Source organism: Cnephaeus nilssonii (genome assembly GCF_951640355.1).
Source record: "Cnephaeus nilssonii genome assembly, chromosome: 3".
NCBI classification, from domain to species: domain Eukaryota; kingdom Metazoa; phylum Chordata; class Mammalia; order Chiroptera; family Vespertilionidae; genus Cnephaeus; species Cnephaeus nilssonii.
Window position 1 is genome coordinate 25,146,431 of NC_137074.1, and position 12,288 is coordinate 25,158,718.

Sequence of the window (12,288 nt, forward strand, 5' to 3'; positions counted from 1 at the left end):
CATTTTCCAGTATTAGGCTGATGAATCTTGAAATTTCTATTATTACCTAGAACCCAGGACTACTTGCTATAAATTACTGAGTTATCTAGGAATCACCATAATTATTGCTTGACATGTTAGTTAAAATAGTCAGAATTCTTTCATCAACACCTAGAGAAACCCAACTTAAACTGGTTTAAACACAAAGGAATTTATTAGCCAAGACATGAATAGGCTTCAGGCATGGATGGAACGATGTACCCAAATGATGTCAGAAATCTGCCTCTCTCCATCCCTTGGTTCAGCTCGTCTCTGTGTTGGCTTCTTTCTCATGAATGGTCTCACCACATGGTAGGATGATGGCCAAGGTTTCATCCCTTCAGATCAGCCACCCCAGAACAATGAGCACTTTTCACTTTCCAATAGTTTCCTCCACATCCCCAAGGATGATACATATTAAAAAGATTTGGAAAGTCTGGCGTACATTTGAGGCAAAACTAAGTAATTTCAAATAGAGAATAAATAGATGGTTCCCCAAAGAAAATGGAGTTGTTGTTTTGAGAAGAATGGAGAGTGGATGCCAGTCAGGCATAAACAACAGATGTCCACTACATGCCCCGGTCTCCCTCGTTCAGAACATCCTGGGTACAGTCCACTGAAGTTTTTTCCCTTGAGGGCCCACTTTGTATTTGTTTTCAAAAATGATTTTTGATTGCCAAGTATACAATGGCTTTTTTAAGTCAACTCAGAGGGCTGTATTAAACAATTTATACAGCAGCAGTGTTGTCTCTCATGAACAGAAGAAACAAACTCTACAGACAGAGCCTGACCTTGCCAGATCCCCCAGGAAAAGAAACCTGTTTTATGCACAGCTGATGTCATGCTGCCTAATAATAATGCCATACAATCAAATGTGAGCTGTGCTAAATGCCAAGTTTTACAAAAAATCAGTGTGATATTTCTCCTAGAAATGGAGCTAACAATTATTTTCAAATTCAGTGCTACTTAAAACTAATGGTTATAGAACAATTTCTCTGTATAGTTTTGAAGAGAAATGCGTGTTCTCTTTGTAAAAATCGTAATACATAAAGCCAGAGTGATTCTACATTTTAACTTAATTTTCTGTGGTGAAATGGCTTTCTGGAACTCTGGATAATTCAGATTGATGTCAAATTTTCATGGTACCAGTTACAAATTGTATGACCTTGGTGAGATTTCTCAATGCCCAAGGTCTCAGTGGTCTTATCTGCAAAGCAGTAGCACCATTTAACTGCTTGAATAGAAGAGACCAAACCAGAAAAGGCTTTGAGCATATTTAATATGAGCAAAGCAAAAAGGTACCAAATGCAAAATAAAGCTAAGGGCATAAAATGTCTATATACTTCAATGAAAACTTTGATGAAATGAGGTAAAATTCTATATAAATATTTAGACTACTAGAGAGAATTATTAACCTTATCATTCTTATCTAAGTGTTTTAGAATTAAAATCGCTTTCTATAAACCAGTGTGTCATCATAATGGGTTAGATAGATGGTAAATATTATTTAGATTATTTTTCTACAAATGGAATAATGAAAATATGCATTGACCAAAGACAAAAATATTAAGCTTTAGTCTTGGTTTTCTCTTCACCTTGAAGAGTTATTTCCACTCTATCACTAAAGACAGTACTTCCTGTGTTCTCCCAGGATACCGAGGCAGCAGGGCAAGCAGTACAAATTATATACAGTTCCATAAGCTAAATATAAGGAAGAAGTACATTATGAACACAAGGGGATTTATTTATTTATTTTTTCTGGAGGGAGGATGTTTTCTTTAGAAATTCAAACTATTTGGATTTTTAAAAATTCTGTTTATATATTTTTTAATTCCACGAGTCTTGCCAAATTAGAGATTTTAATGTTTTCCTTTTCGTCTATGCTTTGCCTTCTGTTTTGCTGTTCATTTATATTAAATCAAGTGAAGTGACTAAAGACACAGGCTTTGCTATCAGGTAAACCTGAGTTTTAATCCCAGCAACATCACTTTTTAAGTGTGACATTCTAGATTGATTAAATAACCATTCTATTTCCTTATCTGGAAACAAGGGGTAATATTTTTACCTACTGTGTAAAATTCTTATGAGGATAAAGCAAGGTAACACATATACAATGATTTTCAAAGAGTCCCACACAAAATGAGTCCATGATAAATGATATTTGTTATGTTAGGGTTATTATTTCTATTTGTTTAATAAGCATTATTTCAGCGCTTAGTTGAGACAGTAGGTTCAAGGAACCTATTGCACGCAGGTCATTGCTCAATAGTTGATGCCATCAGCAAGTAGATGCAGAACTACACAACCTGAAATAACGTGACTCTTAGCTCTCACTCCAAGGCACAGGTTACTCTTGGATACAGTGTACATTTTCTTCTATCAAGGAAAATAAGGTCACATTTGTTAACCACACTGAAATGCAAGGGAAAGAATTGATATTTCTTTTCTTCAATCACACAAAGATCTTATCCGTGATTAGGATGTGATACTGGAAGGAACAACACCCTTTCAGTAATGCATCTGCCTCTCTATTCAAATCTTCCTTCCTGCCCATGTCAATTTATGCCTCTTGAATAATTCTCTTGTGAGTGTCTTTATTAGAGGATTAGCACACTATACCTCAAAATTTTCAGCTTCACGTCTGTCTCCCTTGTTTGATGAAGAACTCCTTAAAGATGTCTAAATGGTAATCATCTTTTATTTCCAGAGCTTAGCATACTGCCTGGCAAATAATAGACATGCAATAAAGGTTTTTCAAATTTAATTTAATTCATAAAGGGAATTTTCAAAGCTCCTTTAACTTGTACATGAGTGATTTTTTTTTCCTTTGGAGTCATTACATCTTAGCTATTATTGCAAGCAGAATTCTCCCACTTTAGGTGTAAAATGACAAATGTAATTAATCTCCTATACAAAGCATATATGTGAAAAACACAATATATTGTTTGAATAGGTTTAGCCCATGTTATTTTAAAAAGTATAAAATTCAACCTTACTGCTTACCTGAAACACAAAACAATAGATTTAAAATAGCATGTGAGTCACTTGTGTTAGTAAATTAGCCATCATTTTGCTCATGAAGAGACCTCCTGAATTTAACACCATGGTAATCTGCTTATGAATGCTTTCATCTAGATTTCTCTTCAATCTTAATATTGTATATTGAAATATAGTCCTTAATATAAGTATTTTCTAATGTGGTTTTAAAATTTTAATTTCAAAATATTTCTTAGCTCCACAGCAGAAATACTTAAATAAAATATTTCCTTTATAAATTTGATCAGACAACACAAATATGTGATCTCGCTTCTAATATCCTAGCAGATAGAGAAATCCTAGAGATTCGAGCCTTGCTTAGCCATCACCCACTATTTTCTTAAAACATATATATATATATATATATATATATATATATATATATACACATACATATATACTAGAGGCCCATTGCAGGAAGATTCCTGCAAGAATAGGGCTTCCTGTGGCCGGAGTGAAGCCTGCAGAGGCGGGCCTTTGCTCTCTTCTCTGCTGTCTTGCTCCCTCCCTTCTCCGCTGCCTCACTCCCTTCTCCGCCCCTTCGCTCTCTTCTGCAGTGCTTGGCTTCCTTCTACACTGTCTTCAGTCTTCACTCTGTGCCTGCATATGCAAATTAACTGCCATCTTTGGGTTAATTTGCATACTCCTGATTGGCTGGTGGGTATGGCGGAGGGACAGTCAATTTGCATGTTTCTCTTTTATTAGTGTAGATATATATTGAATTCAGAGAGGAAGGGAGTGGAAGAGAGAGAGATAGAAACATCTATAATGAGGGTGAATCATTGATCCGCTGCCTCATGCATGCCCTCTACTGGGGATTGAGCCCAAAACCAAGGCATGAGCCCTGACTGGTAATCGAACTGTGCCTGCCTGATTCATATGTCAATGCTCGACCACTAAGCCATGCTGGCTGGGTAGGCAGCACCCATATTGCTTTAACCAGTTTCTTGTTAAATACCCTAGTGGCTCTGCTGTCAGGTTGAAGTCTGATATATAATCAGGTATTATCAATGAACTAGAGGCCCGGTGCATGAAAATTCATGCATTCAGGGGAGGTCCCTCAAACTGGCCTGAGCCCTGTCACAGTCCAGGACCTCTCGGGGATGTCCACCTGCCAGCTTAGGCCCATTCCCCGCGGATATCGGGACTAAGCTGGCAGTCAGACATCCCTCTGGGGAGTGGGCCTAAGCCGCAGTTGGACATCCTTAATGCTGCTGAGGCAGGGGAGAAGCTCCCACTACTGCCACTTGCAGCCATCAGCCAGGCTTGTGGCTGAGTGGAGTTCCCCCAGTGGGAGCACATTGACCACCAGGTGGTAGCTCCTGCATTGAGCGTCTGCCCCCTGGTGGTCAGTGTGTGTCATAGCGACCGGTCATTCCTGATTGTTCTGCCTTTAGGGTCAATTTGCATATTACCCTTTAATTATATAGGATTATTGTTACTATGTACAAACACCAAAACAGCACTAGAACCATATGTACTTCAAGATATTACCCAATGTGGGAATATCTTCTTCAGAATCCCTGAGGTCCTATATCTAGAGATTGGTCTGCTAGTCTCTATATTTAATAGAGACTCCTTTCTCCCTATGAGAAAGAACATAAGGTTAAGAACTGGGAGAGTTCTAGGTTCCAGCCTTCACTCTGTAACTGCCTGGCTGGGTTAATTTTGGAGAATTGTGTAAGGTCCATCATACTGTAAAAACCCTAGATTCACAATGATGTAAAATGGTGTGATTTCCAGCTCTTTCCTAACTCCAAGAGATGCTGGGAACTCAATCTGTTTATGTTTCTAAGTCTGTTAGAAAATCATGTGAATTTATTACTTTAGGAATAATAAAATAATATTTTAAATATCAGAAATTATGTTCTATTATGCTGATTAAGCAAGATGTTGGTATATGTTGGCCCCAGAAATGGTGTTATCCAATTGGTATTTTTATTTGTCCTTGTTATAATTATTCTACAACAACAATTATAACATTGTCATTCTCTGACACATTATGAATACAAATATTTGATAAAGACATATTTGCTTTACTAATGTCTACATATTTTTTCAAAGTTAGTCACCAGGGGAATATAAATGACAAATAACATGTTATTAAATTAGTTCACAAACCTGGTCATTTAAAAAATCATGAGCCAGATGTGTTAGAGCAGATATTCAACGTTCTTAGATTTTGCATTCTGAGGTTCAATTACTTACAAGTTCCCTTTAAGGTCTAAGAGCTATAGTAATATGTAACATTGCTCAAGCAGCATTTAACCACATCATTGACAAGCTCCTTCATTATGGCCTACTTGTAAGAAAACAAAATAATGTGGACTGAATTATTTGGTAAAGCAGTATTCAGAACATTGAGATTTCTTGAAATGTCTTATAATTTACCCCTTTGGTATGTCAACAAGTAAACGTTTTTCTAAATTTGCCTAATATTTGTTGAATTATTGGTTGGTTTTATTGTGAACTACATTTTTTTAATGGGATATAACATGGCTATATTTTAATAATGAAAGATTTTTGTTCACCGAAAGTGATTATAAGCATTTGGTGGACACTTTTCTTCATCATTCCACTCTGTCAGTACCTCATCTGATTTGAAAACCTAGAGAAATAATTTGTATTTTTATGCTGCATTTACATAAATTTATTTTAACTTCATCATGTTTTTAGTGCCCTAACTTATGAATTGAGAATCAAATATTATGGATGAAATGTGTCTATAGTGTGAGGGGGGAAGGAGCCAGAAAAGCAGGAACGAGGTTGGGACAAAGAGTTTTAGAAAGAGCGAGAGAGCTAGGTGGTGTACATCCTTTGCTTTCCACAGTGAGAAAAAAGCCAGCCTCTTCTGCCAGTAGATACTGACACTATTTCTGCTTTCATTTCTTTTCTTCTTCAGATAATAACTCAGCGGTGTTATTTTTCTAACATTTTCTGTACATGTTGCAGCAAAAGCAGCACATTGGCTCTGTTATTTTCTGGAAAGTTGGCAGGGAAAAGTATTCCCTACTGGAAACAGGACCAAAGTCTGACGTCCCAGTGGCCAGCCTCCGCTCTGCCTCTCCCTAGCAAAGTGATGACCAACTGAGCTTGCTTCCCCACCCCAAATGCTTACAGCAAACGATGTTTATGATGCTACAAGAAAGTATCCTTATCAAATGTACAGCAATATTAGGAGATTATTACAAACACATGTGCAATGGAATTTTCTTTCTTTCTCCATGCTTACTAGAAAGAAGGGTTCACTTTCAAGAGATAATTTCAATCCTTTTTCTCCATGACCCCCGATTTTATATTTAGCTGTATCACCAAAAAACAAACCAAAGACCTCTTTTTTTCTACAGAAAGCAGCAACTCACTATTGTTCACAGTTTTCAACTCTGTTTCTGACAGATTGAAAGCATATAGAATACACCAATGGTTTCCTTCTTGCCAATCCAAAGGCCTCTTTAAAAGTTGCATCGCTCACCCAACTGGTATTGCTCAGTGGGCACATGCCCAGGCTTCAGGCTCCATCCCCGGTTTGGGGTGGGGGAGGGAGGGTGGAGAGGGCTTGCAAGAGGCAGCTGATCTATGATTATCTATCATCATTGATGTTTCTATCCCTCCCTTCCTCTCTCTGAAATCAATTTAAAAAAAAATTTCATCTTTCTTGACCTCTCTGTAGGATTTGACACTGTGAAATCCATTGTAATGCTTAAAATGTTTTATTCCTGTGGCTTCTACAATAGCATTTCCTACTATTGCTCTGTCTGCCTCTTTCATTCCCTTTAATATATTTTTATTGATTTCAGAGAGGAATGGAGAGGGAGAAAGGAATAGAAACATCAATGATGAGAGAGAATCATTGATCAGCTGCCTCCTACACGCCCCCTATTGGGTATCGAGCCTGCAACCCGGGCATGTGCCCTGACCAAGAATTGAACCCATGACCTCCTGGCTCATAGGTCAACCCTCAACCACTGAGCCATGCTGGCCTGGCTTTTTCATTCTTTTTTTAAGAGCTCCCCTTTCTAGGCCTGCCACCCACGTCACAGATTCTCTGGGGTATGCTCAACTCTCTTCTCTCCATTTATCTATTTGACACAAATTGGCTTCTTTTCCCCTTTTGAGTTTTTAAAAGGATATATTATTTGTCTTTTTTCAGCAGTTTTATTGAGGTATAAGTGACAAATAAAATTGTATGTATTTAGAGTGTACAATGTGAGGATTTGATATACGTACACATTGTGAAATGACTACTAGCTGACTTATACTTTAGGAGTTAGCTGAGGAAAATAGAGTTAAGAGACCAGATGGCTATTCCTGACAGGTTCTTGAGGATAGTGGGCCCTCGAGCTTAATCATCTGGTAGCTTTAGTGCAGAGCCCAAAATTTTCTTTTGGTTTTAGATGTTAGTGTCTGTAGCAAGTATAACAATATCTGATAGTCACAAGAAGAACTGAAAAGGAGGAATTAGTCCTTTAGATGTGTGTATGCAAATATGTGAGTGGTGTGTGTGTGTGTGTGTGTGTTAGGCAGAGGTAGTGCAAAAGAAAGGGAAAGAAGCAAATCTATCATAGGTTGAAACTGCTTACAGGGTTGGACAAAAGTAGGTTTACAGTTGTTTGTATGAAAAATAATTAATAAATGATACAAGAATGAACTCTGTTTCATATGCTCAAAATGTAAACCTACTTTTGCCCAACCCTGTTTATTACCTTTTCTTTAGTTTTTGACATTTTAAAATATTTGGACATTCATAATTAGATAAAATATTCACTGTGCAGAGATAGTGCACTAATTTAAACTTGTGCTGGTATATACATAACTAATACGGTCTCATACTACTTTATTATTTATAAAACTCTTGCATATGTATCACCTACACAAACTTTCACAATAACACGTTGAGTTAACTCTTACCTGTGTTTTATGGGTTAGGAACCTAAGATGCAAAGTGACTTTTTCAAGGTTATGTGGCTAATAAAATCTGTTTGTTTGTTTGTTTTTAAACTATTTATTAAGGGACCCTTCCACCCTACATTATAAGAAACCTGACACAGACATAGCTGCTGATATTGGAGCAGAAAAGTTTTGGGCAATTAATTCTGGATTCTTAGGAAACTGGTACCTAGAAATGAGGAAAATTCTTAGACAGCAAGGCTGAGTATTGCAAGGACAGCATTATTAATTTCCTAAAGTGCCCAGAGCCAGCCATGACCCAAATGATTTCTGAGAGTGAGAGTTTAAGATATATGGAGTTATAATTTATTTGCCTACGTATATTCTCTTTTAGATGTCCACCAAGCCATCTTTTGGCTTTCAAGGTAATTTTATTTCTTACAATCATTTGACATTTTTTTGGTTTACCTTTCTAGACTCTAGAATCAGGATAGTTTGTTTTTTAAGTTGCCTTGTAATAGCTGTAGAAACTGGGAAAAATGATTTTGTTTGTTGAAGTTTAATGAGCTTCTAGGAGACAAATTTTTGCTGTATACTCAACTTCAACAACAGGATCTGCTTGTGACAGAAAGGGAAGCTAATGGCAGCAGTGCTGAGCCTTCTATGTAGGATAATTATAATAATTAGTGTCAGTCAACAGAGACAGCGCTCCTGGGGGAGGATGCGATTGGAAATGCTGTTGCCTGAAAATTTGGACTAACAGAATTAGGTCTAATGGAGCAGGGTATGGCTGGGATAAATGGTGATGGATGGGGACTTGACAGTGTACAGATGATGTGCTATTGAATTGTGCACCTGAAACCTGTATACTGTAATTTGTTAACCAGTGTCACCCCAATAAATTCAATAACAAAATAAATTCAATAACAAAATAAAATGGAACCTACCTGTGTTAGGTCTATGCAGATAGTTCACCTTGACTATAGTGTGGTAGCTACTGTATGACCCATCTGCAGCATATGCTCCCACATGTGGCTTTCCTTAATTAGGCAAAGTTGGAAGACAAGGGGAACAAGGGGAGGGAGTGACATTAGTGAATGAAATTGTGTCTTCCATATACCCTCTCAGGTAACATGTAACTATTTTGAGATCTATTTTGGTCATTGTGTATGGTATAGGTTCTGGGAGACTTAAAAATGATCTACTTGAGGCTCATAATAAATCTAGATGAAGTTTTAGTGTCCATTCTTCCTAATAGAATGAATTTTAAAAATATACTTACCAATATGAAGGTAGTTTGAAAAATAGGACACAGGCTTTTTGTTCAGATAGAAAGAAATTTATGAGGTTGGGAATTTCAACAGGGGCAGTGGGAAAGGTGTGGTATTATTTAATGGCACTAAATATCCATTTAGTCTGATATTAATGTTCATTCTAAATCTGTTGTAGATGGCGTCTTGGTCTTTAGTTTGTCTTAGTGAGAGTTATCATTATTTTTAGATAAAATAAAAGACCTGAAATAAAATTAGGAGCTTAGAGTCAACTAGAATTTGAGACCCATTTATGTCAATCACTAGCTGGGTAAACTGAGCCAAGTTAGCTTATTCTTTGAGAACCAACCTTCTTATCTGTAAGCTGAGGGGGTAAAAATTAATCATTATGCTTCTCTGTATGTTTATACCTAAAGAAGGTAGGTAGGAAGGAACAAGGGTGAGAAGGTAGGGTTTCTGGGGAAAGAAGACCAGTCAGGGCTGAAGATTTCCAGCCGAGAAAGGGAAGGTTTTATAGAAGCCGTTTTCTGGTATGAGCAGGAATTTGAGGACACACATGAAGAAAAATAATTTTTTAAAGGTTTCCTTATGTGTTTAACAATGTCACACCTTACTTTAATACAGTTAGAACTGAGACACCCACAGATTTTCTGGCTCAAGCCCACCATTCTCTTAGGGATTAGGAGGGGAGGATTTTTAAATTAAAAAAAAATTTTTTATTATTTTTTATTGATTTCAGAGAGGAAAGGAGTAGAGAGAGAAATGTTAATGATGAGAATTATTGATTGGTTGCCTCCTGCATGCCCCCTAGTGTGGATGGAGCCAATAACCCAGGCATGTGCCCAGACCTGGAATTGAGCCATGACCTCCTGTTTCATAAGTTGGTGCTCAACCATTGAGGCACACTGGCCAGGCAAGGGAGTTTTTTTTTCTTTCTATCAAATTATCTTTCTACCTTTTGGCATGCTTGTGGTTGGTGTAAAAACATCCCCCTGGGTCATCTTGGCCAATGAGGGAATCTTCCAGCACTCCCACTGACTGTCTGTGGTAACATTTGTGTGTGTGCATGTACCTTATATTATTTTTAGGGCTTGTAAAGATACTTTATCGTGTACTAAAGAGTATGTCTATACATAGATTTCTTTCTGGGATATACACCCACTTGCATTTCTCAATTTGAGGGCTTTTACAGCAATACCACATAGTTATAGTTACTCTAGCTTTATAACATAGTTTATTTCTAAACTTATTGGGGTGACATTGGTTAATAAACTTACATAGTTTTCAAGTGTACAATTCTATGATACATCATCTATATATCGCACTATGTGTTTATCACCCAAAATCAAATCTCCTTTCATTACCATATATTTTATTTCCTTTACCGTTTACTGCTTCCCCCACCTCCCTTCCCTCTGGAAACAACTGCCTGAAGCCAATTCCATCATGTCAGCAGGGCTGAATCATCTGGAATGGCTGAGGGCATTTCCCCAAACCTGAAAAGGATGCATAAAATGATTGCTTGCTGCCAGACAGCTCAGGGCATCTTAATCTACATGTTATTGCCTCCTCCTGGCCAAACACCTGAACAGCCAGAGGTAATTCTTCCAAACTGACAATGGATTGTGTATACGAAATCCTACCCTTGGATGTGTATATCTCCACCTTGCCTTAGGACAAATTGTGTTAATAAAAAGCAAGGGGTCCTGAGACAAGGAGAACTTACTGTATTTTCCAGCGTATAAGACGCCTTTTTAACCCAGGAAAATCTTCTCAAAAGTCGGGGGTCATCTTATACGCCGGGTGTCATCTTATAAGGGCGGGTATATCCCAAACTCTATATTTTAACTGGAAAAGTTGGGGGTCGTCTTATACGCTGGAAAATACGGTAGTTCTTTTAGCTAAGTCTTCTCTGACTCCCCATGATGCCTTTCAAAATTATGTTTCGTCTCTGGACTCTTATTTAATTTATGCACAGGGCCTTCTCCAGGTTCCTGAACCCTACATGCTGGATCAAGACCACCGGTATTAAACCACCATACTATTTTCTGTGTCTATAAGTTATTGTTTGTTTGTTTTATTTGTTCATTTGTTGCTTTCAGTTTCATATCCCACATGAATGAAATCTTATAGTTCCATATCTTATGTTTTACAAACCCTTTACATGTGCCTGCCTCTCATTTAGTTGATCCATAAAGAACTCTTACAAGGTAGTATATTAGTTGATAGTTGCACCAAAATTTTAGGAAGACCAAGTGTCACTCAATATTGGTCATAGAATCATCAGTGAGATGAATTGTGGAGCTAAAGCAGGTATGAACGTGGACATATCTGAGGTGTGAATGAATTAGCATTCTCCATAGAAAAAGAGTCAAGGGGATATATATGTATATACTTGGAGAGTTACTTTTTATATATGGAGATTTATTATTTATTTTATATATGGAGATTTATCTATATGAAGATTTATTATATAGATTTATTTGTTTTATATATGGATATATATGAAGATTTATTATTTTATGTACATGGATATATACAGAGATTATATATGTATATACGAATGACCAAATTTATATATATCTTATAATTCACAATACTGCAATGATTATGAAAACAAACAAAAGCAGTGGGCCAGCAAGGTGAGAGGTCATGTTAGTTAGTACTCACTATCAACTTGGGTCAAGTATTTAATCTCTCTGGACTTAGTTACCTCATTATTAAAAAAAATCATGTGTGATGCTATTGAATGCTAACGTGCATGTAGTTGGCAAGCATTTTACATTTTAGTCATCATAACCACCTATCGGATTATACAGTCATTATATTCACTGTAAAGTAAGAAAACTGATAATTAGAAAAATCAAAGTGGCTTTTTCAAGGTCACAGAACTCATGAATAACAGAGTTGTCTTTATCCAAACCCTGAGGTGTCACATTTTTCATTATCTGTATTTCTCCATGCCACAAGGCATATGGACTGGAACAGTGTTTCCTAACATGTTTTCATGGATCTGTATGACTAATGAAAGTTGAAAGAGAATCTCTTAAAATAATCTTGGAAAAAATATGGATTC